A 7,795-nucleotide genomic window follows, 5' to 3' on the forward strand; every position below is an offset into this window, starting at 1 on the left:
ATGAAAAGTCAGAGCTGGAAAGGCCTTTGGAAACCCACTCATGTGTTTATGTGAGGAAACTGAGGTCCAGAATCGTTAACTGAGCTAATTCACTGCTCAGTTTCACTGTTTCCACTAGAAGTGAGACCAGAACCCTGAGTGCAAGGTTGGAGTCTGGTGCTATTCATATTTCCACTCCATGGTAAGCCTACTTGGATCTCTTTTAAACCCTGAGGATGTAGGCCAGTTCCCATGGTTTTGGCTCCCATTGAATCCAAAAGTGTTTTCCAAGCACGACTCAAGCACTGCTTTTTGTTTTGTCTACCCCACCCTCTGTGCAACTGCTCCCAACCTCCTGTAGACGAGAGGTTTGGATACACACTGGAATGCCAAGATACTGGCTGCCACAGAGCAAACCCCACCTAAATCATACACTGCTTTAAAAGCATACTAGAGCTCTGACTTTCCAAGAGTTAAATGTTTTATTTAAAGCAGACCTTCAAAACTTCAAAAAAGAAAATACATACACATTTGTTTTACGAAGAACGCTTAAGGGAAGCATACTAGTTGCCTGTGTTGCTTAATTGTCATTTTTTCCCCTTTTCCTGTGAGACTAAGAAAGATATTACTAGATTAAGCTAGCTTACTTTTGAAGGAGCCAAGAACCAACAGCTCACATTAGTCACCCCCGTTGGGGCTGCAGATTAAATGTCAGGATGTAGTGTAGACATTTTCCAAAGGAAAACAGGAAAACGCTTTACATGACTTTTTAGAGCAAACCATAGGGAAAGTTAGCATTAATAACCTTCCCCAGACAACTACTGCTACATGTGTGAGTTCCATTAATGAAATAGCAGTGGAGGCTGTGAATGGCCAATTCCTGGAAAATGTGTCAAAAAAAATAGCCCCTTGGCCTGTGCGAGCTGCCTAGTTTTCTGCTCTTGTGTTCACCACGTTCCTTTCACCTATCGGACCTCAGCACCCCTGTACTGAGGGAACTCATTCATGCTGGGGTGAAATTAGAGCCTCAGGCCTATGCATGTGTGTGTGCTAAGTCACTTCATCTGTGTTCAACAACTTGCGATGCTGTGGACTGCAGCCTGCCAGGCTACTCTGTCCATGGGATTCTCCAGACAAGAATACTCAAGTGGGTTGCCAGGCCCTCTTCCAGGGGATCTTCCCAACCATGGATCTCTTGTGCCTTCTGCATCGGCAGGTGGGTTCTTTACCAGTAGTGCCACCTGGGACACCCCCTCAGGCCTGTGCATTCATGAATAATAGGCCTGAAGCTGGCTCCTAAAACCCATGGTCATGTCTCAGCACCTGGGAACTCAACCTGAAATGAGTCTGTATCTTAATAGTTCTAGTAACTCACAGAGCAGGAGCAGAAAATACTCAATGTGTAAATGAAAGGAGTGAGAGGATTCTGAGCCTCCCCACAGGATCTGCCGCCTTGGGTAGCAGTGGACTACCACCAACCACCATGGACCTCCCAGGGGGAGCGGGGCCTCATCTAAGGAGTAGGTTTTTTCACAGTAACGATTTCACTGGAAATCATCTGAACAGATTTCTGTGGGTCACTCTAGCAGTATCTTCTCGTCTCTCTGGAGGATTTTCTTGATTTATCCTGCTTTTTTGCACCTTTGTAGGGTGCCTCATCCCCACTCCAGTACTCCTTCCTGGGAAATCCCATGGACGGAGGAGCCTGGTGGGCTGCAGTCCATTGGGTCGCTAAGAGTCGGGCACGACTGAGCAACTTCACTTTCACTTTTCACTTTCATGCACTGGAGAAGGAAATGGCAACCCACTCCAGTGTTCTTGCCTGGAGAATCCCAGGGATGGGGGAGCCTGGTGGGCTCCCATCTATGGGGTCGCACAAAGTCGGACACGACTGAAGCGACTTAGCAGCAGCAGCAGCAGGGTGCCTCATAGGTCTTACTCATGATGAGAGCATACTGAAGGCTCTTGGGAGGACTGACTATAATTTGGATTTGTCACGTTGATGCCCCCCATCCAAATCTAAACGGAACTTGCTGTTTCTTCTGTAGTGCTGTGGGTAGGAGGAGAGGCCCAGTAACTTCTCCTCTTAGAGGGAGATTACACAGTTCTTATTTTTGAAACAAACTGATGCCAGCAAATTTGGAAAACTCAGCAGTGGCCACAGGACTGGAAAAGGTCAGTTTTCATTCCAATCCCAAAGAAAGGCAATGCCAAAGAATGCTCAAACTACCACACAATTGCACTCATCTCACACGCTAGTAATGTTCAAAATTCTTTAAGCCAGGCTCCAACATACATGAACCGTGAACTTCCAGATGTTCAAGCTGGTTTTAGAAAAGGCAGAGGAACTAGAGACCAAATTGCCAACATCTGCTGGATCATGGAAAAAGCAAGAGAGTTCCAGAAAAACATCTATTTCTGCTTTATTGACTATGCCAAAGCCTTTGACTGTGTGGATCACAATAAACTGTGGAAAATTCTTCAAGAGATGGGAATACCAGACCACCTGACCTGCCTCTTGAGAAATCTGTATGCAGGTCAGGAAGCAACAGTTAGAACTGGACATGGAACAACAGACTGATTCCAAATAGGAAAAGGAGTACATCAAGGCTGTATATTGTCACCCTGCTTATTTAACTTATATGCAGAGTACATCATGAAAAACGCTGGACTGGAAGAAGCACAAGCTGGAATCAAGATTGCCGGGAGAAATATCAATAACCTGAGATATGCAGATGACACCACCCTCATGGCAGAGCAAAGAAGAATTAAAGAGCCTCTTGAAAGTGAAAGAGGAGAGTGAAAAAGTTAGCTTAAAGCTCAACATTTAGAAAACTAAGATCATGGCATCCAGTCCCACCACTTCATGGTAGTGAATTGAAATAGATGGGGAAACAGTGAAAACAGTGGCAGACTTTATTCTGGGGGGGTCCAAAATGACTGCAGATGGTGACTGCAGCCATGAAATTAAAAGACTCTTACTCCTTGGAAGGAAAGTTATGACCAACCTAGTGAGTGATAGTTGCTCAGTCATGCCTGATTCTTTGCAACCCCATGGATTGTAGCCTGCCAGGCCCCTCTGTTCATGGAATTCTCCAGGCAAGATTACTACAGTGGGTTGCCATTTCCTTCTCCAGACCAACCTAGAGAGCATATTAAAAAGCAGAGACATTACTTTGCTAACAAAGGTCCGTCTAGTCAAGGCTATGGTTTTTCCAGGAGTCATGTATGGATTTGAGAGCTGGACTATAAAGAAAGCTGAGCACCAAAGAATTGATGCTTTTGAACTGTGGTGTTAGAGAAGACTCTTGAGAGTCCCTTGGCCAGCAAGGAGATCCAACCTGTCCATCCTAAAGGAGATCAAGACTGCATGTTCATTGGGAGGACTGATGTTGAAGCTGAAACTCCAATACTTTGGCCACCTGATGTGAAGAACTGACTCCTTGGAAAAGACCTGCAATCTACATCCTGGGAGCTATTACTTTCTATCTTCTTTCTAAGCCAAATTCTTCAGTTTTCCCAAAGTTCTCTGAACTCTCCTTTCAATCAGTTACTTTAATTGTCAGAGTAAGTTGTTGCTTGCACCTCAAGAATGCTAATATTTACCCTACTGTTAGGATTATTATGAGCTTTCCCAGTAGCTCAGCAGGTAAAGAATCCACCTGCAATGCAGGAGACCCTGGTTCAATTCCTGGGTCAGGAAAATCTGCTGGAGAAGGGAAAGGCTTCTTGGGCTTCCCTGGTGGCTCAGCTGGTAAAGACTCTGCCTGCAATGCAGAAGATCCAGCTTCAATCCCTGGGTTGGGAAGATCCCCTGGAGAAGGGAAAGTCTACCCACTCCAGTATTCTGGCCTGGAGAATTCCATGGACTGTATAGTCCATGGGGTCACAAAAAGTCAGACCCAACTAAGCGACTTTCACTTTGGGGTTATTATAAGGATTAGAATAAACTGTGGTACTCTCCAAGCACAGGACCTAGAATGTAGGACATACAATGTACCAACAACTGCTTCAGTGATGTCAAGAAGAAGGAACCCTTTTTCTCAGTCTCACTCCTGGTGCCCTCTCTGATCATGAATATCTAAGCCAACTAGGGTCTGCCATTCACCGGAGCTTTGCCACTTTTATTCATTATTTCTTGCATCCTCTCCATCCCTTTAGTTTGGTCAGGGTGGAGTTGGGTTGGGTGCACTGGACTCTGTCCCAGAAGAGGTAAACCACAGCCAGGCTTCTTTGTTTCTGAAGCATATGTTGGAGAAAGGTGGGGTCTCCTCTGCCCAGGAGGTAGATTTTTACATTTCAGAAAAGACCAAGGAAAACTGCAATAAGAACCATTAACGATCCCCAAGGATTATGTCCAACAGCCCCAAGAAGGGTGGAAATGGTCCAGCTAAGTAAAAGAGATAAATCAAATGCCATAGTTTTATGTCAGCTGCTCTAATTGTTTCTTTCCATGCTGTCATCCTTTCCTTTTCCTGTAATATCCTGCTAAACTCTTTCATGGGCTGATTGAGTACATGCACGTGAAGCTTTGTGTAGGATAAATAATTACACAAGATGTTTTTGAAGGAGTAAATGCACTTGGCCTAACAAAACTAATTCACATCTTAAAAAACCATCCTCTCCAAATACCAGTTATGTCAACTAACTATTCCTCCAGCAACCTAGCAATTTAATTCTTCACCCTGTTCTGCTTGGCCATCATACATGCAAATGGGTTTTCAGAATAGAAAAAAAAAAAAAGCTTTCCGGTGTCTGTTCTAAATCTGTTTTGATCTACTTTATGTTTCTAACTTTGTCCTCATATTTGTTTTACAGCAAAAACTAAATAGAGGAAAGATATCAACCATGTCCCCAAAGGTTTATATATGTTAAGTTCCCTTTTCCTGTTAATCATAAAAACCATTCTGTTTTATAGCATAGATTTTGTCCATAAATTATAAACATCCACTTTCCTCACTTCTTCAAGTCTCTTTTGAGGGCTAATGAATCAAGGGAAAGCCAGTGACATGTAAGTGTCTCTCCAGGGTGCTCCTAATACTAGCAGATAATTCTGCTTCAAGGAATCTAGTTTCCCAGTTACTTGATCTTTTGCAAAAGAGGAAACAAATTGTGTTGGAATCAGAAAAAGCCGGGATGAGGAGTTGTGTTTCCAAGCCCTGGCCCTGATTGTATCCAATAGCTGTCACCCGACAAATCCTCAAACAAACCTTGTCTCCTGTGTGACCTGTAATCCTGAATTTGAGGCAACCCCAAGTGTGAGCGCCCATTTTCTAAACTGAGACTTTTAAAAGGAAAGAGTGAATGTGGGGCCAAGTTGAATTTATAAGTGTTAGGAACTGTATAAAACAATAATGTTTACTTCTATTTTTCCAATTTAGTTACTCTATTTAAAAATTATATCTAAATATATTAATTTAGTCCATTTTATTTCTCTACATTCACATTTTATAAACCATTTTTATTTACATTCCTTTCATGCATTTTTGACCTGTGGTATGTTCTGCACTTTTTAAATCATTCAACACAGATTTCCAAAACATGCTATCTTCAATGTCACCTAACTGTTTTTGCTTTGTTTTCTTTTTTCTTTTAATTTTATTGGCGTATAGCTGATTTACAATGTTATGTTAGTTCCAGGTGTACGGCAAAGTGATTCAGTTATACATATACATATAATCATTCTTTTTTAGATTCTTTCCTCATATAGGTCACATAAACTGTTTTGGGATATGGCACTTTTCAAGTGAAACTGTACTGCAAATTTTTTCCCAAGCAAAAAGTATTCATTTGCATGGTGTTAGGACCACTGATTTTGGAGAAGGCAATGGCAACCCACTCCAGTACTCTTGCCTGGAGAATCCCATGGACAGAGGAGCCTGGTAGGCTATAGTTCCTGGGGTCGCTAAGAGTTGGACACGACTGAGCAACTTCACTTTCACTTTTCACTTTCATGCATTGGAGAAGAAAATGGCAACCCACTCCAGTGTTCTTGCCTGGAGAATCCCAGGGACAGGGGAGTCTGATGGGCTTCCGTCTATGGGGTCGCACAGAGTCAGACACGACTGAAGCAACTTAGCAGCAGCAGCAGCAGGACCACTGATTATTTCCATCCATCCTATAGATATGTATTCATGATCTTCACAGAGAAATCACTCATTATATTGCCTTTGTAATGGTTCTTAATAAGCATCTTTAAAAGATGGTGAGAAATTTCCATTTATGATATCATTCTGTTTTGGGCTCCAAAATCACTGGTGATTGCAGCCATGAAATTAAAAGATGCTTACTCCTTGGAAGAAAAGTTATGACCAACCTAGATAGCATATTCAAAAGCAGAGACATTACTTTGCCAACTAAGGTCCGTCCAGTCAATGCTATGGTTTTTCCTGTGGTCATGTATGGATGTGAGAGTTGGACTGTGAAGAAGGCTGAGTGCCAAAGAATTGATGCTTTTGAACTGTGGTGTTGAAGAAGACTCTTGAGGGTCCCTTGGACTGCAAGGAGATCCAACCAGTCCATTCTGAGGGAGATCAGCCCTGGGATTTCTTTGGAAAGAATGATGCTGAAGCTGAAACTCCAGTGCTTTGGCCACCTCATGTGAAGAGTTGACTGATTGGAAAAGACTCTGATGCTGGGAGGGATTGGAGGCAGGAGGAGAAGGGGACTGACTCGATGGACATGAGTCTGAGTGAACTCCGGGAGTTGGTGATGGACAGGGAGGCCTGGTGTGCTGCGATTCATAGGGTCACAAAGAGTCGCACATGACCGAGTGACTGAACTGAATTGAACTGTAGGAATAATTAATCTGTTAAATTTATTTTCCTTAAAAAACTACAGCTTTAATAGGTGACCTTTATACTAACCAAAGTTATCATTGATTGAAGTCATTTCAAGATAATATAATTTCTCCAAACCTGTATTTTACTTATAATGAAGTTATTGAATGTACACCACATAAAATAAAGAAAATTTATAAAATTAGTATGAGTAAACAATGTCTTGCAATACATCCCTGGCCAAATATAATAGCTATCTATCATAAACTTAACATTTCTGTGCATGAATAAGTAAATCAAAATGCTGTAATTAAAATTAATGTTCATATACATTAATCAGTCAACAAAGAAACAGTAATTTCATGGTTGGTGCTTCTTAATATTACATGTTTTATGGGAAAAGATTTTTTTTCATGTTTTTATTTTTTTAATGTAATATAAATTTACGGATTCTAATTGGAGGCTAATTACTTTACAATATTGTATTGGTTTTGCCATACATTGACATGATCTGCCATGGATGTACACGTGTTCTCCATCTTGAACCCCCCTCCCACCTCCCTCCCCATCCCATCCCCCAGGGTTATCCCAGCGCACCAGCCCCGAGCACCATGTATCATGCATCGAACCTGGACTGGTGATTCGTTTCACATATGATAATATACATGTTTCAATGCCATTCTCCCAAATCACCCCACTCTTGCCCTCTCTTGCAGAGTCCAAAAGACTGTTCTATACATCTGTGTCTCTTTTGCTGTCTCACATACAGGGTTATCGTTACCATCTTTCTAAATTCCATATATATGCGCTAGTATACTGTATTGGTGTTTTTCTTTCTAACTTACTTCACTCTGTATAATCGGCTCCAGTTTCATCCATCTCATTAGAACTGATTCAAATGTATTCTTTTTAATGGCTGAGTAATATTCCATTGTGTACATGTACCACAGCTTTCTTGTCCATTCATCTGCTGATGGGCATCTAGGTTGCTCCATGTCCTGGCTATCATAAACAGTGCTGTGAAGAGGTTTTTATGG

The sequence above is a fragment of the Ovis aries genome, chromosome 5 (genome assembly GCF_016772045.2).
Source record: "Ovis aries strain OAR_USU_Benz2616 breed Rambouillet chromosome 5, ARS-UI_Ramb_v3.0, whole genome shotgun sequence".
Classification (NCBI taxonomy): Eukaryota; Metazoa; Chordata; class Mammalia; order Artiodactyla; family Bovidae; genus Ovis; species Ovis aries.